At 38.6% G+C, this 17337-nt stretch overlaps 1 protein-coding gene across 3 annotated transcripts in view; it reads left to right on the top strand.

Annotated features, from left to right (window-relative positions):
* STARD13 (StAR related lipid transfer domain containing 13) overlaps positions 1-17337 on the top strand; it is a 455772-nt gene that overhangs the window by 226526 nt on the left and 211909 nt on the right. The gene's annotated exons all lie outside the window — the stretch shown is intronic.

A 17337-nucleotide genomic window follows, 5' to 3' on the forward strand; every position in this document is an offset into this window, starting at 1 on the left:
CTTCACTTACATACCTCTTACCGGTTTTCTCCCCAAATGTCCCTTCATATAAGAAAAAGAGACATAAAGTAAAATTGAATTTTTTACTAGAGCATGGCTTTTCTTTGCTACTTTATATTTTTAAAGCACACAAATGCCATTTAATACCCATTCTCAGGGTAATCGTGTGAGAAAAAATATACACTAGTTATTGATGAAAAATGAGATACTTAGAGCTTTTGCTTTATTTTGTTCCAAACCTTCAGAAACAACTAGAAAAAGTTTTTATTAACAATAAAAAATGGCAATGAGAAATGCATAAATTACATCAGCAAATTATTATCTAAGAATGAGTTGGACACCTTAAGAATCTCATAAGGTGTCACTCTTTCTCATATGCTGAATACCGTGTAGCATCTCACTGGCCAACCCCACAGGACATAGTGCACTGTTTCCCAAAGCTGACCCTCTCCTTCCCCACAGGGGCCACCTGTCCCAGACCTTGTCTCCTTGACCTCTCAGCTACTTTTGATATTGTTACCTGGAGGGCCCTTGATCTCCCTGCTTCCCTGACTTGTATACCTGGGAACTTCTTTTCCTCTCTGACTGCTTCTCCATGGGCTCATTGCCTCTTCTGTCTGCCCCCTAAGTGTGGGGACTCTCCATGGTCTCTACCTTCTCTTTAAGTCTGCTCTCAGGGAGGCATCTCACCCACTCTCCAAGCTTCATCACTCCATAAAGATCCATATCTGTATCTAAACCTGCATCTACCTCCCTTTCAAATTCTAACCCCCCATTCTAGATTCTGTCCTTGATGCTGCCCTGGCTGTAAGTCTCACTGGCACCTTTAACTTGCCCCCTTTCCATCTCCTCCTCCTTCCCCACTTCCGGAATGTGTAAGTCTCCACCACAAACTCCATGAGGACAAACCTTGTGGTTGTTGTCATGTTTATTTAAACTCAGGTATCCTCAGCACTTAAAACAATGCCTGGCACATAGTTGATGTTTGGTAAATAGTGAATAACTGAATGAATGGATGAATATCACCCGATTTCTACCCACTACAAACCAGCCTAACTCTCCTCTACATCCTGTTAGGCACCTGTGCATAAAGCTAGGGTGACTACATTATTTACCACCTAAACCAGCATATTTTTAGAGTGGAAGGGGCCACTATTAATAATTATGCTGGGATGACAGGCATAAATTTGGAATGTCTTAGGAAAAACCTGATTGCTATCTTACTGTAATCACTGGCATTTTAAAACTTTTCCTCCTCATATATTCATTCCTCTGCATGTCAGCCACCAAGACACACAACTTCCTTTGCACTATCCACTCATCTGGTCTTCCCCTTGGCACCTTCACTCCCATTGGCCTGTTTTCAGGCCTCACCACATCCAGTCTGGTTATTACTAATAGACTCTTAGTAGCCTATTACTACTAATAGGTCTCACTGACCCCTAACCTGTCTCCCCAGTATCTGTCTTTGCCCATTCTGTTCCCACTACTCATTGCCAGAGTAATATTCCTAAGGAACAGCTCCCAATAATAGAATTTCCTTACCCAGAAGACTTCCTTTGGTTCTCCGTTAGCTCTGAAGTAAGTACAGACTTCTGGTTTTCAAAGTCCTGAACTTTGAACTAATCTGCATTTGTAGGCCTGTATACTCAAGACCCGAGCCTTTCAAAGGCATCACCTGGAGCTTATTAGAAATGAAGAATTTTGGACCCTACCATTAGACCTATAAAATCAGAATCTACATTTTAGCAAGATTCCTGATCTGTATACACATTAAAGTTTGAGAAGCACTGTTCTGCATTTTAACCTTACTGGGAGGAATCACAGTTCCAAAATCACACCCCAAAATTTTCACTTCCATGCTTAGTTTGTACTGGTCCCTTTTGTAGGCTACCTGTCCCCACCTTCTCTACTCAGTGAAATTGTATTAATCTTCCAAAGGTAAACCCCAACCACTGTATGCTCCATAAAACTTTTCCTGAAACAACTATTATCTTTGCATTCTCTGAACACTGTAGTATTTAACTTCTACTATCTTATTACTATTTTACTTATAGTAATTTATAGTTACTCAGGTACTAATTTTATATACACACTCATTTCCTCACTATATTATAAGCTCTATGTGGAAAGCAACCATTTCTTTTTTGTGTGTGTGGTAAAACATTCATAACATAAAATTTGCAATTTTAACTATTTTCAGGTGTACAGTTCTGTGGCATTTAAGTACATTCACATTGTTGTGCAGCCACCACCACCATCTGTTTCTAGAACATTTTTTATTGTCCCAAACGGAAACTCATGCCTATTAAACATTAACGTCTCATTCCCCTCTCCCCCAGAACTCTGGCAATCACCATTCTACTTTCTATTTCTGAATTTAACTAAGTACCTCTTACAAGTGGGATCATACAATATTTGTCCCTTTATGTCTGGCTTATTTTACTCACATAATTTTGCCAAGGTTTATCTGTGTTGTAGCATGTGCCAGGATTTCTTTTATAGTAAAGGTCGGATGATACTGCATTGTATGTGTTGACCACGTTTTGTTTACTGATCCATTGGATGATGGACACTTGAGTTACTTCCACTTTGATTACTGTACACAGTGCTGCCATGAACATGGGTGTATGGACGTCAGTTGAGTCTCTGCTTTCAGTTCTTTCACCTGGAAGTGAAATTGCTATGGTAATTCTTTTCTTAATTTTAGTTTTTTGAGGAATTTTTATACTCTTTTACATAGCAGCCATATCATTGCATATTCCTACCAGCACTGTGCAAGAATTCCAGTTTCTCCATATCCTTGCCAACAAGTTATTTTCTTGTTTTTGTTTTTAATAATAGCCATTCTAAGGAGATAATATGAAATTGTTGGTTTAATGTGCATTTTCCTAATGATTAGTGGGTTGAGCATCTTTTCATGTGTTTATTGACCATTTGTGTATGTTTTTTGAAGAAATGTTTATTTAAGTCCTTTGCCCTTTTCTTAATTGAGTTGTTTAATTTTTTGCTGTTGAGTTGTAAGAGTTCTTTACATATTGTGGATATTAACCCCTTATCAGGTATGATTTGCAGATGTTTTTCCCATTCCATAGATTGCCTCTTCATGCTATTAGTAGCATCCTTTGATACAGGAACTATTTTTATATCCCTAATACAGTGTCTGCAAAGGGTGTCTGATCAAAATATTTTTGATTTAATTTAATTCATAAATGATGATTAATTAATGATTATTCACTGTGGCTAAATTTATTATAAAATCTAACTAAATATAAATTAACTTTGCTTTAAAATTACTTAGAATAAATCCAATGAGATTGACAAACTTCAAATATAATTATGAAGATTTTCAGGCTTGAACTCTACTAGAGAGTAAAAGGAAGCTTCACAACATGTACTGAAAATTCCCCATCATTGTCCTTAGGTTTAGAATTTTGATGCTTCCACAGGGAGGCTTTGAAAATTAATTGTTATTGTATGATGAGAAAAAGATGAGAAATTATTTTCAGGACAGTCAGATGAAAGTTTAAATTCCTGTATTTGGCTAGGGGCTATCCCATGATCAAACACAGATGGGAAATAGAAAGTAACTCTGAAAGAATGAATTTTCAGGAAAGTAAGGATGTTCATAAAAATTCAGAATGTACCGTGAAGCATGACTCCTGTTGGTCCTGCCTCATCAGATGTGTCGTCGTTCTGGCAGGAGTGAGCGAGACAAGCTGGTGAATGTTTGTAGGTAAGAAAGGGTGGTAAGTTCTTCATTATTTCCCAGCTGCATTTCTTGGCTAATTTAGAAGCCAAGGACGCTACTAACAATAACTCTATTAACAATTCCGAGTCTTTTACCTTCTCACACTCTGGCCTTTCTGCTTTGTGATTTATATTAGTTCAAGAACTTTCTACCACAAGTTATTTAGAGTCACTTTTGGCTGTGTGCTGCTGTTATCGGGTGCCCTCTGTGGAACAGCTTAATGGAAATTCTGATTGTTCCGGTTGGTTCGAATTTGAGAGGCTTACATAAAACTCCTTTGAGTGATTAGCATAGCATCTCAACAAAGGGTTACTTGATTTTTTACAATAAAAGGTCAGGGAAGAGAAAGTCATTTAGAAGGCATTAGTGATTGCCTTCCTGGAGTCACTTTTATTCTGAATTATGAAACAATTTCAAAGGCATAAGTCAGGCACTTAGTGTTCCTGGTGCAAAACATTAAGACCAAGTAACTATAACATAAATGTAAATTAACATAAATGAGAACTAATAATGGTCCATTCATGCACATCTGTAGGTGTCTTTAAAGGGTATGTGTGCGCAGTTAACAAGGGTTGTACTTAGCCTTTCACTGTAACTATTTACTAAATCCCTGACTTTATGATAAACGATACATTTGGAAGGAACTTTTCCTGCCCTTTCAGATACATAAAGGTTACATAATTTCCCCTAACTGCTTACATTTAGCGCTTTAGCTGCCCCCTGGCCCCACCATTGTTGACTTGTCCACTAACCTGCATTTGGAAGTGATTTATCTGATTGTTTATATTGAAAGAGATGAACAGGAATAGCGGGTTAGAGCAGGGAATCTGTGGACCTTCTTTATTCTGACTGGTTATATATCTTAAGTCTCAAATGTGGCAGGTATTTCTGAGACAAATTCTATTGTTGTAAGTCTCTTTCTGACCCACTTCTTTGGAATTGAAGCAGAAGTAAACTTTATTGACTACTTTTCCCAGTTTCACTTCTGGAATAAATGCAATATAGTATCATATAAAAAGCTGAAATTGCAAAGGAGGAGTTCACGTGTTGGGTATCAGACATGTACCTGAAATGATAAAGTTTTAGAAGAGGGATCTCAGAGGGGATCTGTCCTGTTTCTCTCACTTTACAAATGAGAAGTGGTGAGTTTAAGTGACTGACCTATCATTACATCGCTCCTAATGGCTGCGCCAGGATGAGACGCGGGGCCTAGGCAGCATCTCAGTTCAGTGTCCTTCTCGCTATTGCATATGGCCTTCCTGCAGTTAATCCTTTTGATAAGCACTATATCTGTCAGTTCTTGCATTTTTAATTAGAGCAAACCATGTGTAGTGATGGATCTGTATGTGTTCCTTTATTAAACATTGAAATTTGGGGGGTGGGTAGAGCTCAGTGGTAAAGCACATGTCTAGCATGCGCGAGGTCCTGGGTTCAATCCCCAGTACCTCCATTCAAATACATGTATATTGAAGTTTTCCTTATCTTAACTTTCCTATTGAAAGAAGAATGCTAAAAACAGCAAATATTTTGGAAAAGATAACACAATGCTCTCTAGTGTGATATCCTCAACGACATCTGTCTGGAATACGAATACATAACAGTTGCTCACCCTCAGGAGGGTATACTTTCTTAACAGTTTTTTGGAGAGAATGTAGTGTTTTACAGATGTTTCATTAAAATATATATGGAAAGAAAAAAAAAACAGAGCTGACCTTTATTATAATATGATTTCAGACGTCAGTGAAGGTGAAGATAGACAAGACTCAGCTTTTCAAAATTTGTCTTTGCTCAGATGGTAGAAGCGTTGACGTTAAAGAAGGCAGGAACTGATAATGAAATTCTTTCTCCTACTGAGGAAGAGACACCATATGAGTTCTGTTAGCACATTTTATACTAGTTCATTTAGACCTGGAGTGAATTGATCCTAAACTTTGTGACACATTTTTAAATGAAATTAATTATTTCTTAATATTCATAATAATTTCTTAATGTTCTGTAATAATTTTGTTGTGCATGCAACTGCTACATGAAAACCCAGGAAATCTATTAAATTATAACTGAGCACTAAAATAAATCCTAGGACATTAAAAAAATGGTAGTAGCAGATTTTCACTGTATATTAATTTCTTGTTGCTAAAATGAATTATAGTGTGAAAAAATTGTTTCTTACTGGCCAAATCCAGCTAAGAATGAGAAAGTAGGAAACTCAGCAGAACTGGCCCACAAATACCAAAATTAATTTCCTCTTCTAGGAGGGGTAAAAATTTTTTATAATCAATTATTTTTAAAAAGCTGATTGTAATTGACAGTTATATGTGCCAGGCCCTATTCTAAATGCTTTATAAATATGACCTTATTAAATCTTCACAACATCCTATGAGGTAGAGAACATTATGATCCCCATTTTACAAATGAGAAAGCAGCAACACACAGAAGCTATAACTTGTTCTAACAAGTGACTGAGCAAGACTGGAAAAGATAAAGACCATTATCTTCAATCCATGTCATGAACAATATGATTATGCACTTTATCCTGTAACTTATATCCATTTCTAGTAATCTGAGTTGTCATGACAATTTATCTTTTGAATATAAAATCAGAAGTATCAGGAGTAATTAAAAGCTTATGAAATAGCAATATTTCTTAAATTACTGAAGAAATATTTACTATGTTTATATTTTATATATTATGTATATCATGTGTATATTATTTTATATTGTATCAATCTTATATTACTATTATAAAATATTATTTTTTATTACCAAACATATAGGAAAATATTTACCAAGCCCAATGATTCTCTAGTTCATTAATAAGTGGTTCCCAAAATAAGGGAGCTTTTTCTTCCCACTGCCTTCAAAAGGAACTTTGCCTAAAACATAAATTATGCATGTCTATGTGTATGAACATAGACACACATTCTTTAAACAAAGAGAAAGTGCGCTTTCAGATACTTCTTTGTTTACAAACCTAAACCAAGTGGCAGTTGATTTGAAGACAAATATGTACCCAGTAAAGACGGTCCTCGAGCTGATTTTTTTGGCCTTAAACAGCTAGACTTGTTTCCAGACGATTAAATTTGTTCAGGGCAGATAAGTAAGTATCCATTAGAAAAGATTCTTGATTTACATACAAGCCTTTTTGAGGTGGACATTATATATGTTTTATTTGGTAGCTAACATCAAGTGCACTGAAATGGAACAAAGGCAGCTACTTTTCAGGGCATTTGAAAAGTCTGCTCAAGAGGTAGTCAGGATTTCATCTGTGTCAGCACAAAAAAACAACCACAGAGACACCTGCTAAATGTCTCAATGCTTTGAGAAGCTGAGAATCACAAGTAGGAGAAGGACTTCTAAATTGGTGTCTGGATTGCCTGCAGAAGCTAAACAGAAATAAGAGTATCATCCTATTTCTCAGATTGCCAGATAAAATACAAACATAGATATTGCATGGGACATACTTTACTAAAAATTATTTGTTATTTAGCTGAAATTCAGATTTAACTGGACACCTTGCACTTCTATTTGCTAAATCTGGCAGCCTTACTCACTTCCCGGCCTGTACCTGGTGGTCCCAAGGTCTTGGTCAGAGTCCAGCAGGGAATGTTTGTGGTGATGGGAGGGGACAGATTCTAACAAGGAATACTGGGAGGGCTCCCAGAAGGCTCTCTAGTTGGAGGCTGGAAACTCCTGCCTATTGAAGCCCCTGGAAGACACTCCGAATGTTGGGCTGGCTCTTCACGACGCCTCTCCTGGCTTTGGTTTGGACTGCCTTCATGTTCAGCCACCACCTTACCTCTGCCCAGGACATAAGATCTTTCTCACCCTCAGAGCTCTCCTAGTCCCCACTCTTGTTTAAGACCCTTCATGGCACAGGGTCTTTTGTAGTTAACATTGCTTTCTCCAGAGCCAAGCACATAGGCCAGGACATAGTAGAGGGCCAATAAATGTTATTGAACCTGAGGCTTTCAAAGGTTTTTGTTGTTGTTTTCCTGCTAATAATAGTAAGGAGGAAACAGGGATAAAATTGTTCCCTCCTAAACTCTCATCATTTCTCTTTATTTTCAAAGCCTACAGGGAAAGACAGTTGTACCATGTGCTCAGGCTGGGGTCTGGTATACACGATGTACTCAGCAAGTTTTTGTTGAGCAACTGAATGAATGCTAATTATAATACTGGAATACAAAGCGGGTGGGCATAAGATTTATCTTCACTTTTTTAAAATGCCACTTAATTGAGAAAGCTTTTCTATGTTATAGGAGCTAGGCTAGATTGGGGGATGGGGACTGGTTAGATGTTACTTGGCTCAGGACCCACTGAGGGGAAGAGTTGGTGGAGGGGTGCTTTGAGGAAGTGGGGAAAGGGATTACTCAGAGGGTTTACTCCCCTAAGATAAGAAGTGTTTGAAGTTAAGAGAGACATGGGGACATAAGCAGGACCAAACAGCAGTGATGGAAGGAGGAAGGGGAAGGAAATCACAAGCCCTGTTATCAGAAAGGGGAGGAGAGTTCTTACAGCTACTGGGCCCATTGGGCACTTTTCCCAAATGATCATATATCTGAAAATGACAGGCCTATATTATATACATTAGTTAGAAACTACCCACAGTGTGAGGGATGACCAAATTCTGAAATTCACAGAACACAACAAAGCTTCTTAAATGTAGTCCAGGTTGAAATACTTATCACATTCCACTAAAATGTTTAATATTGACTGGAAAAAAAAATACTGTGAGTTAGTTACAATTGAGTTTTTCTTCAAATTATCCCTAATTGGTTTCCACTGTAAAATGAGACGAACATGGTAGATAAATGGCTGGCTGCCATTTTTCTTTGGGATACTTCTCCCAATGAGATGAAAGCAGAAACAGAACAGGTCACAGTAAACTTAACAATACAACACTCAAGATTCAAGCAAATGGATATTAAGCCATAAAGAACGGTTTTTAATATTTGAAGCCGGTTTTTAATATTTGAAGCCAGTTTTTTGTTGTTTCTACTAGTTTAAAAAAAATTTATCCTCCCTTTTTTTTTTTTCCTTAAGGGTTATTCACCATTGGGGAGTAATAATTGTAACTTTTTTTTTTTTTAGCTATTGCAGTTAACCAGATCACAGCTATCTTACACTGAATTTAATTGAAGCCAGCTTGTATGTGGCATTGATTAACTGTTAGAGGCAGAGAACTGTCTTCAGGTTTCAAAATTCAGCTTGAAGTTGTTACCCATATATATGCTTTATTAGAAATAAATTAAAAGAAGATCCAGAAACAGCTGTAAACCTTCTTTTTTATGTCTAACAATAAAGAAAAATGATAAAAGATCAAGTCATTTGGACTGTGGTATAGTGTATCTCTGACCTGATGAAAATTCTACATTTCCCTTTTTCTTGATATATTTCTCTGCATAGTGACAAAAAGGGTGATGAAGTTTCATGCTGCTCATGCTGTCATTAATCATTTAGCTATATATTTATTTTAATGAATTTTTAAAGCAAACTTGGACTACTAGATACTTATACAGTATTTTTTTACAGGACATGGATAACTCCTGTCATAACCTCTAGAGATCCCTTTTAACAAATAAATGTTTAGCTTGAATCCAAAAGGTTCACTTTCATAATTGTTCATCTTTGAAACCATAGCAATAAGCTCCTTTCACTAAATGTTGGTATAGTACCCAGCCTATCAAATGAAATCAGTGTTTAATGCTTATGAAGGGCATGGAACTGTGCAAATGTGCTGTTTTATAAGGCATTAATCCAGAGAGCCAATAACAGGTACAATGAAGTTTATCTTGACAGGTAAATCAACTCATTGCTAAGTGAAATAGCCAGACAATACTATCCTTGTTGTGGAACTGCAGGTGTTTAAAAAGCTAAGTGAACTGAGGAAAAACCTAACAGTGTCTTGTGGCAAGAATGAATGGTGGTGGAGGAAGAGAAGCTTGGTTAGCTGGTTAGGCAGGTGCTTAGGAAATTTAAAGGAGAAAATAGAAATCTAAAATCAAAAGCAGATGCCTGGGTAGTTTTTTATGGCCCCTTATTGAAATAGCAAGAGAGCTAAGGCTAGGAACAGAAACGTTAAAATAGTTATTTCTAAGAAATCTTATTTTGGAAGAATGAAATACATATTTTGGAGATAACCCTGCTCTCACAAGAAGTCATTGTGTCCAGATTAATTATGTGGAAATCCTGTAAACCTAAGAACAAACATACTTATCAGCTTCAGAAGGATTTATTAAATCCTTCCCGTATCTGTGCCAGTTCTATCCTTTATCCTGTCTTTAAGATAACTATGATATAACCTTAGGAATAGTAGCCAAGGGGTGTATACATATAAATTGTATGTTCATTTGCTTACTGAACGAGTTTAAGCTGTTCTGTATCTATGATGCTGCACATGGGAGAAAGCCATAGAGCCCTATGATAGAAGTCTCCAACTAATAGTATTAAGAAAACACTTGCTTTAAATAAAACAATCGATGAGTGGATTTAATGGTATGCCATTAACATCTTAATGAAGATGTTATTTAAAAACATGAAAGTGGCAAAAATAAAATAAAGTGACTAAAAAGAAATTAGAAAAATAGCAGAAAGAATTCATGAGCAGGGGTAATTTATGTCTCAAGTGAGAATTATTATGTTTAATAATTATACCAAGAAAAGTACAGTGAGTAGAAAGAAGATAGAGCAAAATGTTTTCCTGGTCAGACACCTGACCTACCTGCAGTGAATTTATAGTTCATAAGTGAGGCTTCCAGAGAACATAATTTATTCTTAAAGGTATTGAAAGCCAAAGGATTGCATTTCGTATTTAGCTCTCCCATGATTCATCTACAAAACTCCTTTGATGAAATATATGATATTTCATCTGCTAGAAAATTTTGTGTTTACTTTTGGCTGCCACCACCTAACGGTCAAGCTGGGCAGACGCTCCATCCTTACTACCCTGCCTTAGCTTCCCTGGTGGACCCCGTCTCAGCCCCGAATGCTGTCGTCCAGCATACAGAGCTGTTCTAATGCAGTTTAACCCTGTCATGGTGGAGTGAAATGCCGGACAGCAGAAGTGTAGTTGTACATTGCTTAGTGCCGCTTGTCCGAGTTAAAGGCCCTGAGCAATCCTTTCCAGCGCTCTCACTTCCCAGTTCCTGTTACTCTCTAGATTTCTCTGTTAGACTCCTTTGAGCCTGTGGACTTTTGTTCCTTGCAGTTCCCCTTCTCATTCCGGAGAACCAGGGTCCTTTCCTGCTTGCGGCTCAGTTGAGCCTGTAGCGGTATGTTTTGTGATCGCCTCATTCTCTCATGGAAGGTGACCACCTGATTCTTGCTCTAAAGTTTTCCCTCCTGCAATTGCCTCTCTCTAGAATAAATTCCAGTAGCTTCTCTTCCTGCCTCCACCCACCCCCCCAATTTGGTGAGTTGTATTGGAGCCCCTTTCTGTTCCTTCTAGTTTCATGTAACTTTGGTCCTTCTGCTCTTATCCACACTCTCTCGTTTTTTTCTTTTTCTTTTTCTTAACCATTATTCCATTCTCCTTTAAAACCACACACACTTAACCCACCAGAAAGTTGTATTTTACCCTTAGACTTTATTTTTTGTTTTTTCAATACTGTATTCCCCTTCAGAGTCACATGTTTATCTTGCATGTTAACTTCACAGAACACTTTTGAATATTAAAGATAACCCAATTCATTTCTATTCTATATTAATGATACTGATGACTCTGCATTTAACTTTCAACACAGAAATCTTTAGACTCCAATCCTAGTTTGGGTAGAAGGAGGGAGATAAATTATGACAGAATTGGTTTTCTCAAGTGTAAAATGCAGATTTGGGGTGTTAAAACAACCTGAGTTATTAATCAGTAATTAATTTTCAAAACTAGTTAATAACATCCACCCATAATTTATTAGTATTATTAAGATTCCTGTCACTCTTGATTCTTTTATCAATTGTGACTTAGTGCCTATGTGTTTGTGTGCATACTTACCAATTTCGATCTTTTTAATGGATTAATGCTAAATATTTCAACATTGGTGTGAATAGCACATGTGCACACCCAGCTTCCCTAACCTACGTTATAGCCCCAATTTCCAGTTCATATGCATTCAATAAATAAATATTGAGCGCTTACAGTGTATTGGGTGCTGTATTCTGCACTAGGGATACAGATATTAAAAACCCACTTCCTACCCTCAAGGGGATCACAATCCACTGGGGCATGAAACTATTCCTCCATGGAGCTTAGGTATGTCCGTAAAGAGGAAGAGCCAATGCGTCCAAGCAGAGGAACAAGTTCAAAGGCTCTGAGGCCAGGGAGTGTGGTGCATTCAAGAAGCTGCCAGTTTCTCTGTTTTCTCCGTGAAGCATCAGGCACGTACTTACTTGAGGGTGAGAGGGAAGCAAGTGTCCATGGCTTATGTGGGGTACCTAGAAGAGGCAAATTCATGGAGACAAAAAGGAGAATAGAGGTTACCAGGGGCTGGGGGCAGGAGGCAGAAGAGGGTTATTCTTTGAGAGTGCAGCATTTTTACTGGGGATGAAGAAAAAGTGTTAGATAGATAGTTGTGATGCTTATACAACATTGTGAATGTATTTAATGCCACTGAATTTTATATGAGTTAAATAATAAACACTTATATTATGTAGATTTTACCACAGTAAAATGAAAAAAAAATGTTCTAAGTGAGCGTGGGCCTTGAGATGAGTGGTGAAGTTTTGAGACAGCCACCTTGAGAACAGGAACAAAACCCAGTGAAGACAAGGTAAAAATTTTGCTGGTGACTCTCACTCCATCAGCATCACATGCCCCGTTGGGAAGTTCTGGGATTTCGTTGACAGCCCGTGGTAGGCTGGATGTAAGAGTGGATATAGGGGTCTTGCCAGACAGCTGTGGGATAACTAGGAACTGAAATAACTGTGTGTTTGTGTAATGAGAAAGCAGTTGAAAGCTGGCTCATGGCACTTCACCCAGGGCTTAGAAGGAACTGAAGCCAAGGAGAGGGACTGATTAAGTAAAGAAAAGCAAAAGTAAAGATTATGAGACCAGATGAGGAATGCTGGGAGGACACAACATGGTGATAGAAGCTGAGATAAATGTTCAAGAATTTGGAAGCACAACAGTATGGATAGTTACTCAGTCCAGGGTGTGTTCATGGGGTGGGTGAAGTGAAGTTGGAAACAGAAGTCCCTGCAGTTGTAAGTCGAAGGAACTAAGCTCTCCAGAAGAGACAGGATAGCATCAGGTATCATTTAGAATTTCCAGTGATGGAATGAACTTTCTTGGCAAATGATGTATTGTTTATTCATTCAACATTTGTGTCATCCTACTTTGTACAAGGCATTGTTCTAAGTGCTGGGAAACAGAGTTCAAAAAAAAAGACAATTCTCTGCTCTCCTGGAACTTCCAATCTAGGGGAGGGGTAAGTTGGGCAATAAACAAAAACAAACAAACACAAAATATCATGTTGGGGAGGATGTAGCTCAGTGATAGAGTGCGTGCTTAGCAAGCATGAGGTCCTAAGTTCAATCCCCAATACTGCCATTAAAATAAACAAACAAATAAATAAATAAACAAACCTAATTACCCCCCAAAAAAGAAAAAAATCACATGGGCATGTGTTATAATGGTCCCCAAAAGTCTATGTGAAAAATATAGAAAGAATTATAATACTTGTAAAGTCAGTGAGATATTATGATATGACATTAAGCCTGAAGATTCCAGGCAGTCAGTAATCTACATCAGGAAAATACTAAACATACCCCAAAATACTGATCTGTAATACAGAACTTACAGTTAACACTATATTTTGCTTCCACAAATGCATGGAGCCTGACAATATTTTAATTAAAAGACAAAACCCAAAAAGCCATGAAAACTGTTAGTGTTAAAAGCTTGGCAGATTCAGAGCCTGGCAGTGGGGCACTAAGACACACCCAACGGGACAGGCACAGATCAGTGACTGAGCTCAGGACCCACCATGGAAAGCCAGCTTCTCCAGAACTTCAGCAACATTTTTTATGAGGAAATAAATAATACGAGATTTCATATCGGAATCTCCAACAAGAAGACCCTGAAATGTAGCCTGAAGCCTGAAGGGAGCACAGAAGGATGGTCGCTGTATCACATCTCTCTTGGGGAGGGAACATGCAGGAAAAGGAGTCCCAGTGAGCTCTTCAGACTTCTGTCGTGCAGTGAGGGGCAGTGGATGGGTCACAGCAAGGAAGGCAGTTTCCTCCAGCAAATCTGAAAAACATGAAATAATGGACTATGACTGTAGCTCCTGGCAATGGATTGCTGGCTTGGGACAGTTAGAAATTGGACTTTTTTCTAAAGCAAAGGCTTTTGACAACAAAATACTCAACAAGTCTACAGCAGAATGTCCTCCATTCTTAGGCATAAGGGGTGATGGCACATGGGAGGGGGAATAAAAGAGATAAGAGAATTCAGTATGTTGGCTACATATGTATAGGTAGATGGGTGGCAGGTTCTGCTTATTGCTTGTGGTTGAGGGTGACAGTGGTGATGGGGCTTAATCATACGACATTAAGAGAAGGAGAAAGAAAAAAATTTTTTTTTCCATTTGCCAAAGTTGATCACTGTAGTATTTGTAATTTCAGAAATTTGCAATGAAATGTCCAAAATTATGAAAGTTTTAAAATAAATTATGGTATGTCTATCCAACAGAATTTTATATATTCATTAAAAACTATATTTGAAAAGATAACTTAATAAATTGAAACAAAGCTCACAACCTAATGCTAAGTGAGAAAAATTTCAGAATGTGGTATAGAAGTTATTCTAAATTTTTTAAATATGCGAAAAAAAACTAAAAAGGAAAAACTTCAAAGGTCATCAGCTCCTCGTAATATTACAGGTAATTTTAATGTTTCTATTTATACTTCTCTATGTTTAAAAATCTATAATCAACAATATATATTACTTCTATATTTAAAATCAGTAAACTTTAAACAGAGAGTGATTGTTAATCATGCCACAAGCACAATTAAAATTTACACTTATACTGAGGAGCAGACTTTAGTAATAACCAGCCATCCAAAACTCTAATGGAACATTCACTTAGTAAATGGTCCTTTATGTGCTGTTTACTGAAAAAAACACAAGGGATTCAGAAATAAAAGTACTAGTCCTGCTGGAGAAACTCAGGACTAGTGGGGAGACTGAGAGGAAAGCAGACTAGTGCCCACAGTGCTCTGTGAGAAGTGCTCCTCCGGAGATGGGCCCAAGGCGCTGTAAGAACACAGGATAGGAAGAACAATCCAGCCATAGGGATTTGTGGAAGACTTCCAGGAGGAGGTGACATCTGAATTGAATCTTGAAGGATGAATCAAGAAAAAAAATCAAGAGGAAACATGTTCCAGCTAGAAGGAATGTATAAAGACGTAGAATTGAGTAAGAGCAGTAGCTTTCTGTGTGACTCTCATGACACTGAAATCAGGGGAGGAAAGAAGAAAACCTGAACTAAGCCAGTTACTATGGGGATGGAGAGTCAGAGAAAGCTTGGAGCAATATAAGAAGTTTTGGAGTAAGGCGGTCTTCTAGATTCTCTCTTGGACACTAGATTGTGGCAGGGGTGAGTTGGTAGCATCACTTGGCTAATACAGAAAACAGAAATGGAAGAGCAGGTTTAGAGGGAAAATTTGAGAAATAGCCATTAGTAAAGGAAGTGATATAGGGCATCAGAGAAAAATTATTCATTTATTCTGCATGTTTTTACTGAACACAATTGTCAGGGACTGTCTAGGTACTGAGGTCGCAATGGCGAATCAAACAGACCAGGCCTCCATCTCACATTGCTGGCGGTTTGCCTTGGAGACAGGCCACAAACAAACAAACCAGAAAATGTCTGGAAGTGATAAGTGCTATGAAGAAAATTAAGCTGCATGCCACGAGAGGGAGTAATGGGTTATTTAGATTGGGTGTGAGCAAAGGCGCCTTAGAGGGGCTCAGGAAAGGTTCGGGTTGGGAGAGCAATGTGGCAGTGATAATGATTGGACAGCAACATGCTAACTCTGGTTGAATCTTTTCTTTGTGATTATACCATTTATTCACATGAAGATCCCAGAGGTAGACAGTGCTGAGGGGCCAAAACTTAACCCAGAGTCAAACTCAATTCTGCCTCCAGCCTCAATCTCACAAACCGTGTACCTTCTGTCTCTATCATGGTGGGCCATGGGAGGTCAGGGCTGAAACCATGGGAAGGAATATAATCACCCAGAGACACTGAAGCCTAAGGAGAGAGTGGGGGTGGGGCTGAGAGCTGAAATCCAGGGAATGCCGACATGGATCTGGTGGAAGGGGAGCTCTGAAGTCAAACACCTCAGGCACCTGGGGCACAGTGTGAGAAGGAGGCCCAGCGGGGCGTGTAGCCCGACATTCACAAGACAAAGCAGTGTCAAGAGGAAGGGGTGGTCAACAGCGTCCTATCATCCACATGCCCCAGAAGGAACAAGAACAACTGGAAACATCCAACAGATGTAGCACCCAGGCAGTTATTGGTGACCATGCCAAGACTGGTTTCAGTGAGTTAGTGAGGGAGCCCAGATTGCAGTGTTGATAAGGGAATAGGTCTTTCTAAGAGAGACAGGGTGGAGGCTGTGTGCTTTGTTATGGTTGTTGTTGTTTTGGTTTGCGTTTGATTTAAAGAAGTGTGAGGCTTGAAGGTTGAGCCCATGGAGAGGGAAGGGTTGAGGGTGTAGGAGACAGAGGAAATAACTGATGTAGCAGAGTCCTTGTAGGGACTAGAAAGGATGATAAGAGAGCATAGGTTGAGGACTAGCTCTTGGGTCGGAAGAGAGATACGTCTCTCATGTGTTGGGAGGGAAGGGAGTAAGAAGGAAGGTAGTGGGGATAAGGAGTTGCCTGATTTCTCTTCTGTGAAGTAGGTGGTATTATCATCTGCTCAAGTGAAGAGGGAAGGGTTATCTTTAAAGGGTCCTACTTAAGGTTCACCGTTGAAACAGGGCTCCTGGAAAATGGGAGTGGATGCTAAGGACTGTATAAAAGACCCCAAGTAGCCCGGCTGAGTTTAGAACCCGTGCCTATGCGGCGGCTGCATGTGCACAGCTGTGATTTCCTCCAGCAGGGCCAGCAGCTGGGCGGGCAGGGAGCTGAGCTGTGCTGTGTGGCACCTGTTCGGGGCAGATCTCTCCACTCTTTCATCTGGCTTCTCTTGGACAGTCCTGAATTCATGGACTCTTCAACAGCCAGAGCTAAACAAATTTGCAAAGCCAGAATTTATCTTCAAATTAGTTATTTAAAGAAAACCCCTAATCCATGACATCTGAATATAAACTATGTATTAAAATAGAAAGTAGTAGGGGCCCAGGATCTTTAGAGCTAAATGATGGGTGAAATAGCTGTAATGTTTCTTGTCCTATTCTGCTCCTGTGCGTATAATGTTACAACTACTGCCTCTGTTTGATTCAGTTAGAGATCCTTTTTCTGAAGTTAAATACACAACTTCCCTGGGAATGTGATTGTGAAACATTTTGTCGTTATACTGTACAGCAGTCACTTTAAGATAACACAAATCTTGCTCCTTGTAGAGCATTTCCTTACCACTACA

This window comes from Camelus dromedarius, chromosome 13, assembly GCF_036321535.1.
Source record: "Camelus dromedarius isolate mCamDro1 chromosome 13, mCamDro1.pat, whole genome shotgun sequence".
NCBI lineage: Eukaryota > Metazoa > Chordata > Mammalia > Artiodactyla > Camelidae > Camelus > Camelus dromedarius.